Consider the following 19947-nt stretch of genomic DNA (forward strand, 5'->3'; position numbering starts at 1 on the left):
GTGGGATGCAGAAGGATACAGATGCTTAGCAATTGATGGATAGGGTTAGACACTGGATTTGGATCAGCTCAGCCTTCGACGTCCGAAGGGCCTGTTCCTGGGCTGTAAATTTTCTATGTTCTTTGTTCTTCTTTGTTCACTAGTCTGCCAAATCATCTCTCGCCCTCTGACTTATCACCTTCTCCCCGGCTCCATCCACCATTCGCTTTCCCAGCTACCTTGCATTCAACCCCAACCCCCTCCCATTTATCTCTCAGTCCCCACCCACAAAACTCATTCCTGATTAAAGACTTATGTCAGAAACGTCGATTGTCCTGCTCCTCGGATGCTGCCTGACCTGCTATACTTTTCCAGCACGACACTATCGCTATGGCGAAGATAGACGAGCTCTGCTCAGGCTCTTTATCTGGGAGCGGAGAAGGCGAGTGAGGAAGTGATTAAGGTGCACATTAAGGGGACTGGTATGTGTGATAGGAACAAACTTCTTATGGGAAGAGTTAACAACCAGGGATCTCCGTTAAACGCAAGAGAGAGGGTGCTCAGAGGAGATATAGGAAGAACGTTTTCACTCTGAGAGTATTGTATAATTGGAACTCACTGTTTGAACGTGTGGTAAAGCTTTGAGTCATGAAAACATTTCAGGAGTATTTAGCCGAATACTTGAGAAGCTCGAGCACACATGGATAAGGAACCAGTTCTGGAAAATGGGGTGAAGATAAACAGATGTCTGATGAAATATCCGAACATGGTACAGAAAATACAGAGCATGAAAGCATGGGAAGGGGAAAGGCACGGAAACTGTGTGCAATCTGTTACAACGGGTCTGCGGAATGCCACACGCGTCAAAAGATCACTGGGGCAGGATGGGGCCGCTGTGGCAGGATGGGATAGGAATAGTGGAATGCTCCTACACCAATTAGCAGAGTCAGACTGAGGCTGAAAGGTTACAATGGCAGGCTGAGATAAAAACAATTAGTCAATTCAGACTCCCTACTAAATATCATCATGGTAGGTTGGGACAAGTCGTGACAATAAATAGGAAGGGCATGACTTTAAATAATTTATTGATAGTCGAGTCAGCCTGCTTGAGACGCTTGTAGCAGGATATGACATTATATACATAATCAGCGGTTAGTTGAGTCAGCTTTGGACAGGAAAACATTGTGACAGATGGGGTAGCTGAATATCTTATCATGACAGGTTAGTCTGGGATGGAAGATCATTGTAGCACAGGTGGCTGTAGAATACCTAATAGTGACAGTAGAATAATATTAAGTAGAATTAGGTAAAATACATTGTGACAGAAGTAGCACAACAACGGGAACTAAAACAATTGGTTTAATGTATAGCTGGAGTGAGGTGATTCTGATTAACACAGTTGGGCATTCTGATAAGCTAACTAAAAATGATTAAAGAAAAGTGATGGAGTTTAATTCAGATTAATGCGAGGTGATGCATTTTGAGAAAGCAAACCTTAGCAGGACTTATGCACTTAATGGTAAGGTCCAGGTTCTTAGCTCCTTGAAAGTGGAGTCGCAGGTGTCAGATCCCAGTCACATACATGGCTGTTGTTCTTAAAGTAATTTCTTCTCTACGTGTGTAGAAGTAACACAATGAGTGATCAATTACAATTGGCAGACGGACTTAAGGGGGCGTGTGAAATGCTGAAGTTGTGAGATCAGAGCAGTTCGTATTGACATACACCATTCACTGTTCGAATCTGATACTCAGGAATGCGATTTTGAGCGAAATTTGAGCAGGAAAGCTTACCACATGACGTAACACCAGTTTGTGTGGTTACTCTGTTGTTTACCACATTTGTGTGTTTTGCCTCATTGAGGATTTTGAAGTTGTCCCCCTATACAAAAGTTTCGTGCTTTTGCACCGTTATACAAAAGATGCAGTACAATAACACCCTAGGCTGATTCAGTGTACTTGTACAGATATTGACACCTGGAAACAGCACGATGCACTCTCCTCGAGTCTGGAAAATAATTTGCTCCATTCGCACTCTTATGGCTCTTTTCATTCAATCGACTTCTGTTCTCCACAGAATCCGATTCAGCAGACCTTGTCACTGAGTCATTTATTTGTGTGTGTTCAGATCATGTGAGGAGAATATCACAGTGGAGGGCCCTGGGCCCATAACCCAAAACCAGACCATACTCAGGGAACCCTCCTCTGCGCTTGCTCATTTCATGAACACCACGAAGAAATATCTAAGCTCTTCAAAATTTACTAACCGATTTTTCAGTAGCAAGATAAACAATTCCAGATTTCTGCTTTTGTTGTCACACGGACCAAGATTGTAAATGCTGGAACTATTTGAGAATGTCCGCTCACCCACGTCCATTTTCTCCCCAGGAGGTGTTAAGATGATGGTCTCAATCGGATTTTTCGCAAAAGAATAATCTATTAATCCATTAATTTCTGGTTTATGGGTCCACCAGTTTCCCCTAGGCCTCTGTGTTAGCGCTGACCACAACAGTTTCCCGCAGTCTTCGGCTTTTTGTAGCATGTACCTTCGAGGATGACATCAAAAGATCTTCACTGTTAATGTGTGATGATCTACCAATGGAGACAGCTCAGTCCGCGGGGATGCGATAAACACCACCACCCCGCTACTGCTACTTAGTTCATGTGACCAATGCCTTTCCACTTGGTCACCGCGCCCTACATCTGCATTGCAGATAAATTGACAAATTTATGGTACTCTCTCGGATTGGTAATCAGAAGCGAGATTGTTTGAATTGTTGAAAAAGTAAGATAAACTGAGAAAATACAGGATATCAAATGGGGAACCGGAAGGGAAAGAGAGAACAGTGAATGATAGTGTTCTGACAAAATTTAAATATCATTGCTGAAGATTCAGAAAATGCTATCATTCACAAACATAGTACAATGTGGAATGTAAGTTTCGGTACAAGCAATGCAAGCAGATTGCAAAATCTTAGTCTGAAAATCTTAGTCTTTCTGCAACTGTTTTAGTTTTAATGAACGCACACATGGGATTCAGTGCTGTAATGATCTCCTAAACTGTAGAAGGAAATCCTTGCCTTCGAGGATACGGGGGAAAGCTCACTGATTCATCCCTGTAATGGCAGGACTGTCCTCTGCAAGCATATAAGTACAATTATTCAATGATCCATGGGGCTTCGAATAAGAGGTGAAGGGAAAGTCTCCATTCACAAATTAATCATTCAGTAGAACTCAATAAAAGGACACATGTAGTGATGGACAAAGTGGGCAAGAACACGGAAATACGATACACAATAGCTACGATAATTACTGTGTGAAAAGTATTGAATTCAGATCTATGGTGGCCTTTGGCAATGATATTTACTGTCCAGAACTAGTCCGCAATTGAATATCTATAGTCCTACTATGATGTATTTGAACGTCAGTTACCTTTAGAAATATCTGAGACTCACTCAGGTCATGGAGATTTAGTGTAATCATATTTAAAAAGCAAAGAGTTCATCGCGAAACTGTGAAATCGGTCACCCTCAGTGTAATCCTTGACCTCGTTTTCCAACAAAGACATGTGAAGAGTTTATAAAGTGCACAAACGCTGCTTCCTGGATAGCAATATATTAGGAATCCCAGGGACGGGGTTTACTGAGACATAAAATCATCAGCAATGATATAAATGGTTTCATCGGTATGATAGAGAATGAAGGAGTTTATTCACGAGATGTGGAATTGCTGCACAAGAAACACGCAAGCTTAAACGGAAACAAAAGAGATTTTCAGATAATGTGAGGTTTGAAGTGACTAAATCGGGGAAGCTCCCTCTTTCGAGTGAACCTACCAATTCAGTTAGGGCTTCAAAACCACTAGTGAATGATTAAGGAAAGATTGGATGAGAGTTTCTTCCATTCAACAAAGTTATTGAAATCCTGGATGAATTTCCGGAAATAAAACGTAGATTTCTGATCTCAGAGTGTTTTAAAAGACGCACGAACTGACATACAAGGAGGCAATTTATCATTGAAAGAAAGGAAAAGTGTGGGTGTGGATTAATTTCGAATTTGTTTTTTTTTTCAGACACAAAGGCATTTCACAAACACGCACAACTGAATAAGATTGAGTTCATGGACTTGAAAGGTGCAGCGTATTATTCAAGGTGAAGCATTGAAAATGGGGCTGATGCTCTAAAATAACTGCAGACAGAAGTTACATCCAAATGAGTAGCAATTGAATCGTCACTTGGAGACGCAACACCTACTTTAAAGATTTGATCACATTCACATGATGTCAGGTGTATTTCATGGTTTCTTATCTCCACCAAAAAGTTTACTCTGTCTTTTTTTGTGTTTTTCAACAGCACACCATTTCATCTGAAAGATGCTCAGACTAAAATTGAATACAATATTCAGACGGTCCTATGCGACCAATCTTTTTTTTTTGATTATTACAATGAACTTTGCGAGTTTGCAACAAACTGGATATCATGAAACCAGCTCAACATCTATTTTCCCGGGATTTAACGCAGTGCACATGGGAAACGTCACCATCTGATATAAAATCACCTTCAGCTCTTTCTCCACGCATGTCTCTTCAAGTTTTAAATATTTGCAGTATGTCTGTTGATCAAGGAGTCATTATCCAGAAAAGGTCGTTATTCAATCCACAAAAACTGGTAGTTTCCCATAAACTTGGCTTTGCCCAATATCACCTTCCATCCGTACCCCTCGACGCGACGACAAATTGAAGCTGCTCCATGTGAGGCTCAGACCTAAACCTTCGGCACAGCACAGCCCACTATACTGGCACAGAGATACCATGCACTGGTCATCTGCAGCACTTTGAGCCACACATTAATGCTTACCTCCAGATTCCTGGCTGTACCTTAACGGTTGGGAAACCGAGTTTCTCTGATTCCATGGCTGGTAACTGCGATTACGCGATCATCTTCACCAATGGTTTTGACCCCGAGTGAGGCAAGTGGTGAGCTTCTTATTGCAAAGATGGGCAGATTGTTAAAATATACAACTTCAACATTTGCCTTCACTAACTCATGAGCTTTTTATTTTGTTTTTCAAATGGAGAAATCTTAAAATCTTTATCTGAAACACACTCAATGACAGGTCTCCATTGTGTCTCTGGCATCAAATTCCGAAGTGTAAACCCCTCTGAATTATTCCACTGCAGTCCGCTGTTTGGGAAGTGTTCCTGTTGTGTGAAATGCACTTCCCCGTGTGTCAACTGTTGCTCCCAGTATGCGCTCTGGCACTGCACTCATTTTCCTTCTGACACTTGCTCACTGTGTTGCTGAGATCATACAGTGACTTGGTGTCGCACGGCCCAGGAAAATGATACAGCTCATTGATGAATTCAATTGTCAGTTTAGCCTTATTTCGGATTTTGAAATTGTCAGTTCTGTACACAAGATCGTGTCAAAAATATCTGAACGGAAGTAAGGTGTTCCGAATAATGACATTGAGCACTATGTGCTCACCTCCAGTCTGGAAAACAATTCCTCACTGACAATTCTACACCTTCTGGTGTCACGGGCTCTTCATCCTGTTGACTTCAAATCGCCACAGAATTCAACAGACCTTGTTACATAGTAATTTCTTCAATTTTGTTCAAATCATTGAGAGCAGAGTATCACAGTGGGAGTGCGCTTCCCCATAACCCAGAGGTCAGTCCATACACTTGGAACTTACTGCACTAATTATCATTTCTCCAACATCACGGAGAAATATCTGCAGCATAATTTAAGCAACTCAATTACTCATACGGTCACATGCCTCTAAGCATGTATGACGATGTGGCAGCGAGGTTAAGCTGGTGGACTACTAACCCATTATGTTCTACACTAGGGGGTTCACATCCCACTAACTTTGGTGATTTTGTTGTTGCCATTTTTGGATGACCACAGCTGACTTTTTGAAATTGGAACTCCAATGGTCAGTTTCTAACCATTACGCCATTATAAATTCTCAAAGAATAATTTGAGCCTTTTGGCTAAACTGCATTGAAATGTGGATTTAATTGGGATAATGAAATGGTACGCGTTTCTCTTTTGCAAGTCAAGTTGCTGTGAACTTTTATCGTATGAAAGAAATTCAGGAAAATGTAATAACGAGAGATGTGAAGTGCATGTTTATGCAATGCAATTCTTAATGATTGTTTTGTCAGATGAAATCTGGAGCAGGTTGGGTGGAAGTGAATCATCTTGGTGAGAAGAGCACAGTGAGACAGCACAAATTAATGGAGATATTTGAAAAAGGGCAGGGGATGTGTGTAGGGGCACAGAGAACTGGCTGCAAATGCACAGTCGAGAATTGCCGTTGTGGGTGCCGTGCATGGGCATAGACAGACTTAAACATTGGTCTCGCCCTTTCCCCTTGGACGTGCCATTGATGAATGATGGACATAAGATACAGATAAAGGCAAGATGTGGTAAGCAAGGTCCCTCTCGTTATGCACACACTGGATGCATCACATTGAACTATGAACAACTGGGGAAGTCAGCATGTTAACTGCAGGGAATGAACCTAACCTGTGTATCAATAACCGCAGATTAATGCAGCATAAACTTAAAAATGATTTCAAGTGTCTATATACGCATGTCATTAACAGATGTTTCGTTCTAATACCTGTGTGGTGGAAAGAAGAAGACACCACATTTCAAGGTGGATGACAACATTAGCAATTTTGTCTTGAAATTGAGATCTATTTGATAATTTCACACAATGAACAACTTCAATTTAAATGATACAAGTCACATTCCCTCACCTGGAATAAAAAAGTGTGATTTCATTACAAACATTGTCCTTGCTAAGTAGAATTTACTCAACATGAAAAATAGGATGTAATTTTTATTGAACATACGTCAATTAGCACCATGATCTTACTTCGGATTGACTGCAGTATGCACATGCTAACTAACGTTTAAGAAAGAAAGTATTTTGGAAATAACGATTCGGTGGTGATGAAGAATAAGATTAGGTTCTCATGATTTGGATATTCCACCAATGGTTCCAGTAGTAGAAATGGTCAGTGGGCAGTATTTCTACGATGGTGTAGAGGTGAGTGAGCTTCCAGCGATAAGAGCTCCCACCTCATCTGGAGCTGCGTCCGCTGACATAGACCAGGGAGCTTTGTGACATCAGTCTGGGAGTTCCAAACACACCTGGACTAGTTTCTATTGACATGAAGCAGCAGGGAGCATTGGGACATCAGACTGGTAGATCCAACCTCAACTGGACCGCTTCTATTGACATGGGGGTAGGGAGCATTGGGACATCAGACTGGGAGCTACAACGTCACCTAGAGCAGCTTCTATTGACATGGAGCAGCTAGGAGCAATGGAATGTCAGGTCGGGATCTCCAACCTAACCTGGAGCAGCTTGCATTTACATGGAAGAGGAGGGAATATTGGGACATTAGGCTGGGGAAAGGATATTCAACTATTTTAATCTGAAATAAAATAGGTTTCAACACCGCAGATGTTAATTGATTTATGAAGAATCTGTCCCGGGAAAATAATTGATTTTGTAGATATTAAAGACAAGTCCTGCAAATGTTCAACTCAGGAAAATACATTGCTACAGAGAGAAATGGGAATGATGTTTCAAGTCTTTGACTTCTTTTCTGGTCGACTTTGCATTGGATAACATCACCAGAATTACTTTTTCACTCATTTCATGTTATTCAGTTTTCTGCAAATACGGAAAGGTCATTAACGTAATATAAAGCTGAAAATTAATGGGAATATAAAATATTGTGATATTGCTGGCGTTTACCTCTAATTATGGTGGAAACGCAGCAAAGTCAGTTGTAATTTCCTCGATCAGCAGTGACCTCACTAACTGGCTGATCAGATTGTGAATGGTAGTTTTTTAAAAGACAATTTGAAGTGAATCAACGATGTTGATTTTCTTTGTTCTTTGTTCACCTTGTGACTATTACTGCTATTGCTCATGTCCTTGTTTAAACCACAGCTCTGCAGCGTGTAAAATCTCAGCTGTGCAGCTGGCCAGTGGTACAACCATTCGTATAGCTGGCTACTTATCAGTTGGTGTTGGTTCGACTTTTACTTGGCGAAGTCGCATTGTGGAGATTCATCACACATCCAAACTAATCTTTCTTGCTCCACTGAGATGGAGTATATTTTAAATTTTCATCTCTATGAACGAAAATGATTTCACTGTCCTCGATCAGTTAAACTTTACCAAGAACAATCAAAGTTAAAGATTACACAGCACCAGATTGTATCGAATAGGTGTATTTGTAAACACCAGTGTTCCATGCGCTGCTTCTTCATCAGGTGGTAGTCAACTGTGGGACTCTAACCTTGCTTTGTGTGATTAATAAATTTGTCCACCCCAGTCCAATACCAACACCTCCAAGTCATGGGTAACATATACACCACGAACGGTCGGTTAAAGTCTAGATGATCTTCCAAAGGATCGCGCATGTTGACACACACATCAATTTTGTGCAGAAAGACACCCAGTTGATGAAGGAGCGGCTCTCCGAAAGCTAGTGTTTCCACACAAACCTGCTGGACTATGTCCTGATGTTGTATTTTTTTTTTACTTTGTCTATCCAACTCAAACACTGGCAATTCCATGTCGCAGAGAACATCAGTCATGCCCCAGCGCTGTCAGAGAAGACAATCCTGGAAAAGCCCCACACATTGCTCATAGGTACGTTTCGTTTTCAGAAACCAACCCACTCAATAGGTGAGACTCAGTTTTGACAGTTTTTTGAAACTCTTGCGAAGTGGAATCAGATGAGAATGATGAACTGTCCGACTGTGCAGGGAGAGGGAAGACACTTTTCCATTCTTTCAAGGGCTGGGGTATTGACTAATCTAAGACATTAAACAGATTCCTGGTAGAGCTGCTTTCTCTGCCTCAGGAACAAGAAGTCCTGATTTAAGAAGTCAAGAAGTTAAAAATTGCACAACACCAGGTCATAGTCCAAAGGTTTAATCGGAAGCATTAGTATTTGGAGTGCTGCTCCTTCATCAGGTGGTTATGGACTACACAGTTGTAAGATACAGAATTTATTGCAAAAGGATACAGTGTGACGTAACTGAAATTCTACATTGAAAAATAACTTGATTGTTTGTTAAATCTTCCATCTGTTAGAATGACTCCGTTCGGTTCACTTCTTTCTTATGTAAATTGCAAAACTTTCCTTTAATAGTTACATTCGCAGGTGAACTTGAACAATTAATGTCAACCCAGATAATATGTTGAAGGTGTTAGTCCCTGTGTGCTGTGTCCGTGCCATAATGTTTAGACTGACGCTAATCTAAGAAAAAACAACACGCTGCAGGCAAGGATGCATTGGTGAAACCGAGCTGAGGCTACAGAACGGATGAATGGCGACTGCACATCAATCAACAGGCAGGTATGCCCCTTCGCAGTTGGGGAGCACTTCAGTGGTCCAGGACATTCGACCTCGGACCTTCGGGTGACCATCCTCCAAGGCCAGGTATTAGAACTAGAGGTAGGTGAGCACTTTGGGGACAGTGACCACAATTCGGTGATTTTTACTCTAGTGATGGAGAGGGATAAGTGTGTACTACAGTGCAAGAGTTATAGCTGGGGGCAGGGAAATTATGATGCGTTGAGGCATGACTTAGGATGTGTGGATTGGAAAAGTAGATTCCAAGGCAAGAGCGTAATTGATATGTGGAATTTGTTCAAGGAGCAACTATTGAGTGTCCTTGATAAGTACGTACCTATCAGGCAGGGAGGAAAGGGTCGTGTGAGGGAGCGGTGGTTTAATAAGGAGTTGGAATCCCTTGTTAAATGGAAGACGGCGGCCTTTGTAAAGATGAGGCGTGAAGGTTCAATAGGGGCGATTGAGAGTTATAAGGTAGCCCGGAAGGACCTGAAGAGAGAGCTAAGAGCAGCAAGGAGGGGACATGAAAGGTCCTTAGTTGGTAGGATTAGGGAAAACACTAAGGCTTTCTATAGGTATGTTAGGAATAAAAGAATGACTAGGGAAGGAATAGGTCCAATCAAGGATAGTAATGGGAAGTTGCGTGTGGAGGCTGAAGAGATTGGGGAGGCACTGAATGAATACTTTTCGTCAGTATTCACTCAGGAACAGGACATTGTTGTCGATATGAATACTGAGGCACGAATAAGTAGAATGGATGGCTTTGAGATATGTAGAGAAGTGGTGTTGGAAATTCTGGCAAGGGTGAAAATAGATAAGTCCCCTGGGCCTGATGACATTTATCCTAGGATTCTCTGGGAAGCAAGGGAGGAGATTGCAGAGCCATTGGCCTTGATTTTTGTGTCCTCTTTGTCTACAGGAGTAGTGTCAGAGGACTGGAGGCTAGCAACCGTGGTTCCCTTGTTCAAGAAGGGGAGTAGGGATAATCCTAGTAACTATAGGCCAGTGAGTCTCACTTCTGTTGTGGGCAAAGTCTTAGAGAGAATTGTAAGGGATAGGATTTATGCACATCTGGATAAGAATGATGTGATCAAGGATAGTCAGCATGGTTTTGTGAAGGGCAGGTCGTGCCTCACAAACCTTATTGAATTCTTTGAGAAGGTGACTAAGGAGGTAGATGAGGGGAAAGCGGTAGATGTGGTATATATGGATTTTAGTAAGGCGTTTGATAAGGTCCCCCATGGGAGGCTACTGCAGAAAATACATAGATATGGCATTGAGGGTTAGTTGGAGGTTTGGATTAGGAATTGGCTGGCTGGAAGAAGGCAGAGGGTAGTAGTTGATGGCAAAGGTTCATCTTGGATTGCCGTCACTAGCGGTGTTCCGCAAGGATCTGTTTTGGGACCATTGCTGTTTGTCATTTTTATAAATGACCTGGAGGAAGGGTTAGAAGGTTGGGTGAGCAAGTTTGCGGATGATACGAAAGTCGGAGGAGTTGTAGACAGTGAGGAAGGATATGGCAGGTTACAGCGGGATATAGAGAAGCTGCAGAGCTGGGCAGAAAGGTGGCAAATGGAGTTCAATGTAGCTAAGTGTGAGGTGATTCACTTTGGTAAGAGTAATAAAAAGATGGATTACTGGGTTAATGGTAGACTACTTGGTAGTGTGGAAGAACAGAGGGATCTTGGTGTCCATGTACACAGATCTCTGAAAGTTGCCACCCAGGTAAATAGTGCAGTGAAGAAGGCATATGGTGTACTGGCTTTTATTGGTAGAGGAATTGAGTTCCGGAGTCCTGAGGTCATGCTGCAGTTGTATAAGACTCTGGTGCGGCCGCATCTGGAATGTTGTGTGCAGTTTTGGTCGCCATGCTATAGGAAGGATGTGGAGGCACTGGAACGGGTGCAGAGGAAGTTTACCAGGATGTTGTCTGGTATGGTAGGAAGATCCTATGAGGAAAGTCTGAGGCACTTGGGGTTGTTTTCATTGGAGAAAAGAAGGTTTAGGGGTGACTGGATAGAGGTGTACAAGATGATTAGGGTGTTAGATAGGGTTGACAGTGAGAACCTTTTTCCACGTATGGAGTCATCTATTACAATGGGGCATAGCTTTAAATTAAGGGGGGGGGAGATATAGGACTGGTGTTAGGGGTAGGTTCTTCACTCAGCGAGTCGTAAGTTCATGGAATGCCCTGCCAGTAGCATTCGTGGACTCTCCCTCTTTATGGGTATTTAAGCGGGCATTGGATAGGTATATGGAGGATAGTGGGTTAGTGTAGGTTAGGTGGGCTTTGATCGGCGCAACATCGAGGGCCGAAGGGCCTGTCCTGCGCTGTATTCTTCTATGTTCTATGTTCGAAGGCGGACTTCGGAACAAGCAGCAGCTGAAAGTGCCTGAGCAGAGGCTGATAGCTAAGTTCGGTATCCATGCTGATGGCCTCAACCGGGAACTTGGGCTCATGTCAATGTACAGGTGATCCCATTACCTATCTACACAAACAGACCCTCCGACACACACATACACACACACACACACACACACACACACACACACACACACACACACACACACGCATATACGTTTGTGGAGTGAATTTGCACTTGCAGAGTTTCATCGTAATTTGCTCAAAAACTGCATGAATCCATGTAAGTCTGTGTTAGCTCATTTTAAAAAAGGAGAATCATTATAAACATTATGGAACAGACAGCAGCACACGGGGGCTGACACCAATTGTTAAAGTTCACCTGAGAATGTAACTTTAAAATAAAAAGTTTTGCGCTTTACATATGAAAGAAGTGAAGCTAACATGGTCATTCTAACAGATCGGAGACTTAGCAAATAATCAAGGTATTTTTCAATGTATAATTTTAGTTACATCACACTGTAAACATATGCTATAAATTCCGTGTCTTACAACTGTGTACTCCACAACCACCTGATGAATGAGCAGCGGTCCGAAAGCTAGTATTTCCAATTTAGCCTGTTGGAATATAACCTGGTGTTGTGTGATTTTCAAATTTGCACACCCCAGTGCAAAACCTGCATCTCCAAGTCTTTAAATCCGAGGCACTCTGGTCACAGATCCAACCTTTGTGCATTCAACTTATTAGATCCTTGAAAAATACTGAATGTTTCAGTAATAATCATTTTTTTCATACTGAGTCTGAGCAGGCAAAGGCAACTGCTTTCAACGTTTATTTCCATTTGAATTCATCTCCGATATGAAATTCTCACTGACTCTGACAGCACTGATACCTTTGCTGTTTTGTAATGTCAGGAATTCATGTTCAATTTCCGACTTTCATAAGGAACAAAAAATATTTTTTCCCTGACTGGAAATCAACATTTGGAAATAGCAGTGAGACAGCTGAATTTCAACACTTTCACAACAAGGAAGACAGATACAATGCTTGCAAAATTTCTTGGTAGCTTTGTTTTTACCTTATTGGTTCAGTTGAAAAATGACACTCATTGAGTTTTTTAAAACATGGCGAATGGCTTTTGAGCCATTCAGCATCATCATCAGTCATCAAGCATCTGGCTTGTAAAGACAGTTTCCAGCACGTGACTCATCGCCTGGTGTGTTCTAAAATTTCAAGTCTTCAGTTAAATTGTTATTCAATTTCTTAAGGGCTTAAGTGGAACAAAAACATCTCTGTGAACTAACAGTCCTGAAAGACAAACTCTTTCTCGGAGCCATTTGTCAGTTTTCCTCATGATGCTGCGGAAAATGTTTCTGCGCTCACATCTGAATTGGTTTACCCTGTTTCTTTTTCCTGTACAGATACAAGGTGCAGGTTGCGGAAGTCACGTGTTTGTACTTTCACTGACACTCTGTCTCAGCGGGAGCTGCAGACCTTCCCCACGCTGATTCAGACAGCACTGTCCTTCCTGTGACATGTCCCATGGCGAATGGAAGGACAGGCATGAATAACCCGCACTTCGGAATTTTAGCGACAGTTTTAAAACATTTGCGCTGCCCCAGCGAGGAATTGAGCTCTTATCTCCCGCACAACATGCGGCGACACTAACAACTATACTACCGAGGACAACAGTTTCAAAGGAGACCCTTCAGCCAGTTGTATCTCAATTTGTCAAAATCAACTGCTTAACGACTCAAATCGTTTAGCCGATAGCCTTATTGTTATTGGCATAACATATTCATATCTGAATATTACTTCAGGTTAAAAGGGTCCCTGCCTCTGTGACCCTTACAGACACAGTGTTGCAAATTCCAAAACCTGCAGGCCTATAACGCTTTTCCACACATCTACTTAAAACTTTCTGTCTTTCTCATTAAATTTTTGCCCCCCCTGTGATCGAACTCTCCGTCGATGGGAAACGTTACGTTCAGTCTACCTGATCCACACCCCTCATTATTTTGTATATCTGAACTATGCCTTTTCACAAATGCCCCTGCACCGTAACAAACAACCCCAGTCTTACCTGTCTCTCTTCCTGACTGAATCTCTTCAGCCTCGACACTATCCGTGTGAATCTCTCCTGCACCTTTCCCAGTGTGATCACATCCCTGGACTTATAAGAATTGCAGACAATTATCGAGGTAGAGTCGAATAAACCTTTTTTTTAACATTCTGCACCAGCATGCGGTGCGTCTCTGCAGCATATTTTGTCAAGCGGTCTGGAGTCACTTGGAGTCCAGAGCAGTTAAGGACGGCAGATTCCTTCCCTCAAGGCCTTCAGTGAAACAGATGGGATTTTCGGACAACGGATTTAGCGTATTCTTAATTGGAAGTATTTCTTGCATTTACATTCTATCGTCGTCGTGGTGTGGTGAGAATCGAACCCGTCTCCCCAGAACGTGACCTGGCCTTTTGTGTTAACAATCCAGCGATAATACCAGTAGGCTATCGCAGAAAGCCGTCATGGCTGATCTTTTCCAATCGTGTCTCTTATCCCCAATTATTCTCTGTGTCAACTTATTGAGCCACACGCTCCAATGATCTCTGGTCCATGTCAGTAAAAGCTGCTAAAAGAGAATTGATTGCACAGCCACGATATCCAAACGGATCGAATGATTTGAAAGTGCCAACGAAAAGATTGAGGCATGGTCACCCAGTAACAGTGAGTGCAACGGCACAGACTGGACGGTATCAACGTGTAAGTGTATGTTAGATTGTGCAATGCCTCAGTCAAATGGGACGAGGGACAGGAAAGCGAGTTAGGGCGAGTGGGAGGAAGAGACATCTTCCAGAACTTTTGGGTTGAAATGCTGATACATGAAACACTGAAATATCAGAAAACGAAATTCGAAGAAAACAAATCATTACCCCGGAGATCATTATCATGCAAAAACGAGTTATTTCTTACCGTATTTCAGCAAAAGTAAAACTTTAAAAGAACTAACCGCTATGAAATGGATTTGGTACGAAGTCGCGGCAACCACAACGCAGAAAACAAAATACTAAATGGTTACAGCACTCCACAGACCACGCTTGTAAACTACAGCCAGTATGGTAGCAGAGGAAATGTCAGGAACAATATCAGGAATTAATGACAGGCATGTGGGAACTCTGAATGGGCTGAGTCTTTAACTTTAACGTTCCCAGAGTCTGTGGAGATTCCATGAATGAGAGTGTTGGAGAATGGGATTTATGAAACTCTCCAAACTCATGGGACAGGACAGGATATGCTTCACTAGAATTATAGGTTAACATCGTCTACTTCATCACTTTGCCCACACAAGGCAATAACAACTGCTGCACGCAATGACACTTCATTCCAGTTCTCGACTGAAGCAGGCATGAAGATCCAATTGGAAGTTGGGATGGAATGACGGGAAAGTGGCGCGTGTATTTCCGAGGTTGGGACTGCTCCTGGTCAAAAACGAGGTGGAAGGGAATACTTGCCCCCATTTATAATATTATAGCCATAAGCAGTACATGTTGTTGACGCAACCAACTGGCGTATCTAAAGCGTGTTGAACATTTAACTTTGGGGTGACAATGTTCGAAATTTCATTTTCCTACTTGGATCAGTGTTCTTGACATTGGCAGTAGCAGCTGCTTATGGTTGCATCTGCTCAGGATCAGTTTCTTCTTCCCAGTAAATACTGCAACCTGGAGAAGGTTGTGTTGTGGTTATACAATAAATGAGTCATCCTTGGGCACTCACACACCGAACTGGTAATGTTAAAGATCGACGAATAAAACCTGAAATGAAAGCCTGACCTCAGGAACAGAGAACATGCCTTTAATTTCCTGCAACCCCATTCATGCATGACCCTTATGCAGGGGATGCTACCAGCTTTACCAAATCCTGCCTACTTGCGATTCCAGGTGCAGAACAACATAGCTGACACTTAATCCGAGAATGCCGACGCTGCAGGTAGGCTGGACATTCGGCCCATTCCAGTCGACACCATCCCTCCGAAGCACATCCTATCAGACCCACACTCCATACCGATTCCGTTCCCCTTCATTTCCCATGGCTGATCCGAGTAACCTGCACACCTTCAGACTGTAGGAGGAAACTCACACAATCAAAGAGAGAATGTGAAAACTACACACAGTCACACGAGACTGGGATCGAATCCATGTCTCTCGTGCAGAGAGGCAGCAGCGAATCAGGATGAACAACAAATGCTGTCCTGACCAGCGACATCCACACCCTGTGGGTGTATCAGGAAGAATAAAAACACGTTCACAAATGGACAACGGGACTCATGTCTGCGTGGGCATAATTTGAGCCAATCGTTCATCCTGGGTAGATACAAGGACACCGATATCACAGAGAAACCAGCGCAATGCGGGATTCAATTACCTGTTGAAGTAGAAACTCATTTACTCAGTCAAACTGGGGACAGTCTGTTCAACAGTCCAGTGTGTGGGAAGGGCTCTATGAGCAATAAAAACTCCAGAGTAACCAGCAAGATTACATACCCCAGAAGGAGATCAATTAAACTGTCAATGCTGCTGTTCATCCCAACCAGCTGCCGGTTTCATAGCATCAAAGTCATCGACTCACGCAGCATGAAAACAGGCCTTTCAGTCCTACCAGCTCATACTGAACATAATGCCAAACTAAACGAGTCGCATCTGACACTCCTGTAATTGCTGAGGGTTAATAATGCCCTTGTAATAATATTACTGCATTGTTAATATGAATGTGCAGATATACTTCAATGGACACCGGTTCGAATCCTGGCATGGCAGAGGCTGGAATTCTATTTCAATAAATACCTCGAGTTGAAGAGTCTAATGATGATGTTGAATCAGTTGTTGTAGATCTGATTCACTACTGCCTGATAGGGAAGGAAACTGCTATACTTCTCTGGTCGGGTATATGGCTCCAGATCCATAATATCGTGGTTGATCCTGAACTGCCCTCTGGGCAATAAATAATGGATGAGGCATAAATGAATAGCTTTTATCTAATCCCACGGAAACATTCCAATGCATTTACCGATCCAAATATCCTGTAAATATTGTAAATGTACTTTCATTCATCACTGCCTCAGGAAGTGAATTGCACACATAAACCATCCTCTGTTAAAAACAGCCTCTCATGTCTTATTTTAAATATCTCTCTTTTCCCCTGAAACATTTACCCTCTCGTCTTGAAGTGTCACTGCTTGGAGAAAAGACAGTTAAAGTTAATTCTATTCGAACTCTCAATAATTTATAAATTTCTATCAGGTCGCCTTTCAAACTCCAGTTCTCGTGTGAAAATATTCTCAGCCTATCCAGCCTTTCATTGTAACTCAAACCTTCCCCACTACCAATATGCGGATACACGTCTTCAAAACCTACTCCAGCTGAATAATTTCCTTGCTATTACTGGGCGACAAGAACTGGACACAGTACTCCAGAAGAGGCCTCACACAATGTCCTATTCCATTCAACATGACGTACCAACTCCTACGCTCAAAGGACTGTTCAACGCAGGCAGGATGACAATTTTTTATTTACCATTCTGTCTATATGTGAAGCAAACTAAAAAGAAATATTTAACTGTATCCCTGGCCTCCGTTTTCCACAACATTATGCAACGCCCTCGCACTAATTGTATAAACCCTTCTCTTATTTGATGTAGCAAAACGCAATACCTTCCATTTATCCAGATTGAACTCTATGTAAAATACTTCAGCCCAAAGACGCATTGGATTAAGATCCTTCTGGAAACTTAGATTACCTTCTTTACAGTCTCCAATTCTGGTGTCCTCTCCAAGCTTATGAACCTTGGCTTCTATGAGTTCCATTCTTTTCTCATATAGGTCAATGATTTATACTTATTTGTCGTGGCCATCATTTCGCAGTTTGAAAATCAGGTGACAATTAGTCCTGTCGTTAACCATGAGGAAGAAAGCCATGGACTGCAGGGAGATTGGAAACAATTGGCAAGAAAATGTGCTGAAAGGAATTCAATCCAGTGAAGTGGGTGATAATTAATGAATTTGGGGAGGAACAATGATAAATGTGTGAATACTGAGTGGTTTAAAGTAATAAAAGAGAAATTGGAGTAGATATTCAACAATATTTGAAGGTGATTGGACAAGGGATCAAGTGGTCTCGAGGGGTTGGAGATACTTTCTGTTCTTGACCGCAGCTGGGAATATAAGAGCAGGGAAACGATGCTGGAACTTTAGCAACGGCCTATTCAAGATCAATGGAGGGGGAATCAGATGGACGGAAGTGCGCACTGCAGGTGCTGGAAATCAGAATCAAGATTGGACGGGTGCTGAAGAAGCACAGCAGGTCAGGCACCATCCGATTTGCGGAAAAAAAAATAACGTTTCGGGAAAAAGCCCTTCGTCAGGAATAAAGCTGGGAGCCTCGAGGGTGGAGAGATAAACTGAGGATGGGTCTGGGAAGAATTTAGCTGAGAGTGCAAGAGGTGGATGGAGATGGGGTGAAAGGTGATAGGCCGGAGAAGAAGGTGGAGCGGATAGGTAGGAAGGAAGACAGACAGGTGGGACAGGTCAGTAGCATGGTGCTAAGTTAGAAAGTTGGAACTCGGATGAGGTGGGCGTGGGGAGATGAGGAAACTGGTGAAGACCAAGTTGATGCCCTGGTGTTGAAAGGTCCCGAGGTGGAAGATCTGGCGTCCAGTGGTGAGGGAATGTAAATGGAGGAGACCCAGGAACTGCATGTCCTTGGGACAGTCGCGTGGGGGGGGGGGGGTAGTTGATGTTTTTGGTCATGAGGCATTGGGGTTGAATGTTGTGGGTGCCCTGGAAAAGTTCTCTGAAGCGCTCTGCGAGAAGGTGTCTGTTGGCCCCAATGTAGAGGAGACCGCATCGCGAGCAACAGATGCAATAAATGACACGTGTGGAAGTGCACATTTGATGGATGTGGAAGGCTCATTGGAGCCTTGGAAGGATATGAGAGGGAAGATGTTGGTACAGGTTTTGCAATTCCTGTGGTGGCAGGGGAAGGTGCCACGAGGGGAGGATGGGTCATTGGAGGGCTTGGACTTGACTAGGTAGTCGTGGAGGAAGCAGTTTTTGTGAAAAGTGGATAGGGGTGGGGCGGGAAATATATCCCTCGAGGTCAGCGTTGCTGACACCTTTTACAAACCCACTGATCCCCACAGCTGTCTGAATTATACCTCCTCCCACACCACCTCTTGAGCAAATGTTATCCTGTATTCCCAATTCCTCCACCTCAATCGCATCTGCTCCCCAAGGTCCAGCTCCATCACAGAACACACCAGATAGCCTCCATCTTTAAAGACAGGAATTTCCCCTCCGATGTGGTTGAAGATGCCCTCCAACGCACCTCATCCATGTGCCGTACCTCTGCCCATGAACCCCACACGTCCAACCACAACAAGGACAGGAACTCCCTGGTCCTCATCTTCTAGCCCTCCAACCTCTGCATAAATCACACCATCCACTGACAGTATCGCCACCTCTAAACGGATTCTAACACCAGGGATATGTTCCCCTTCAATGTTTGGTCGAAGATTTGTAGCTCGGGTTGTTGTTGTGGTTCTGTTCGCCGAGCTGGGAATTTGTCTTGCAAACGTTTCGTCCCCTGTCTAGGTGACATCCTCAGTGCTTGGGAGCCTCCTGTGAAGCGCACCTGTGCTGTTTCCTCCGGCATTTATACTGGCCTGTGTCTGCTGCTTCCAGTTGTCAGTTCGAGTTGACCGCTGTAGTGGCCGGTATATTGGGTCCAGGTCGATATGTTTGTTGATAGAGTCTGTGGATGAGTGCCATGCCTCTAGGAATTCCCTGGCTGTTCTCTGTTTGGCTTGCCCTGTAATGGTAGTGTTGTCCCAGTCGAATTCATGTTGCTTGTCGTCTGTGTGTGTGGCTACTAAGGATAGCTGGTCGTGTCGTTCCGTGGCGAGTTGGTATTCATGTATACGGGTCGTTAACTGTCTTCCTGTTTGTCCGATGTAGTGTTTTGTGCAGTCCTTGCATGGTATTTTGTACACTACATTAGTTTTGCTCATTTTGGGTATCGGGTCCTTCATTCTGGTGAGTTGTTGTCTGAGCGTGGCTGTTGGTTTGTGTGCTGTTATGAGTCCTAGTGGTCTCAGTAGTCTGGCTGTCAGTTCATAAATGCTCCTGATGTATGGTCGTGTGGCTAGTCCTTTGGGTTGCGG

The sequence above is a fragment of the Chiloscyllium punctatum genome, chromosome 50 (assembly GCF_047496795.1).
Source record: "Chiloscyllium punctatum isolate Juve2018m chromosome 50, sChiPun1.3, whole genome shotgun sequence".
Taxonomy (NCBI): domain Eukaryota; kingdom Metazoa; phylum Chordata; class Chondrichthyes; order Orectolobiformes; family Hemiscylliidae; genus Chiloscyllium; species Chiloscyllium punctatum.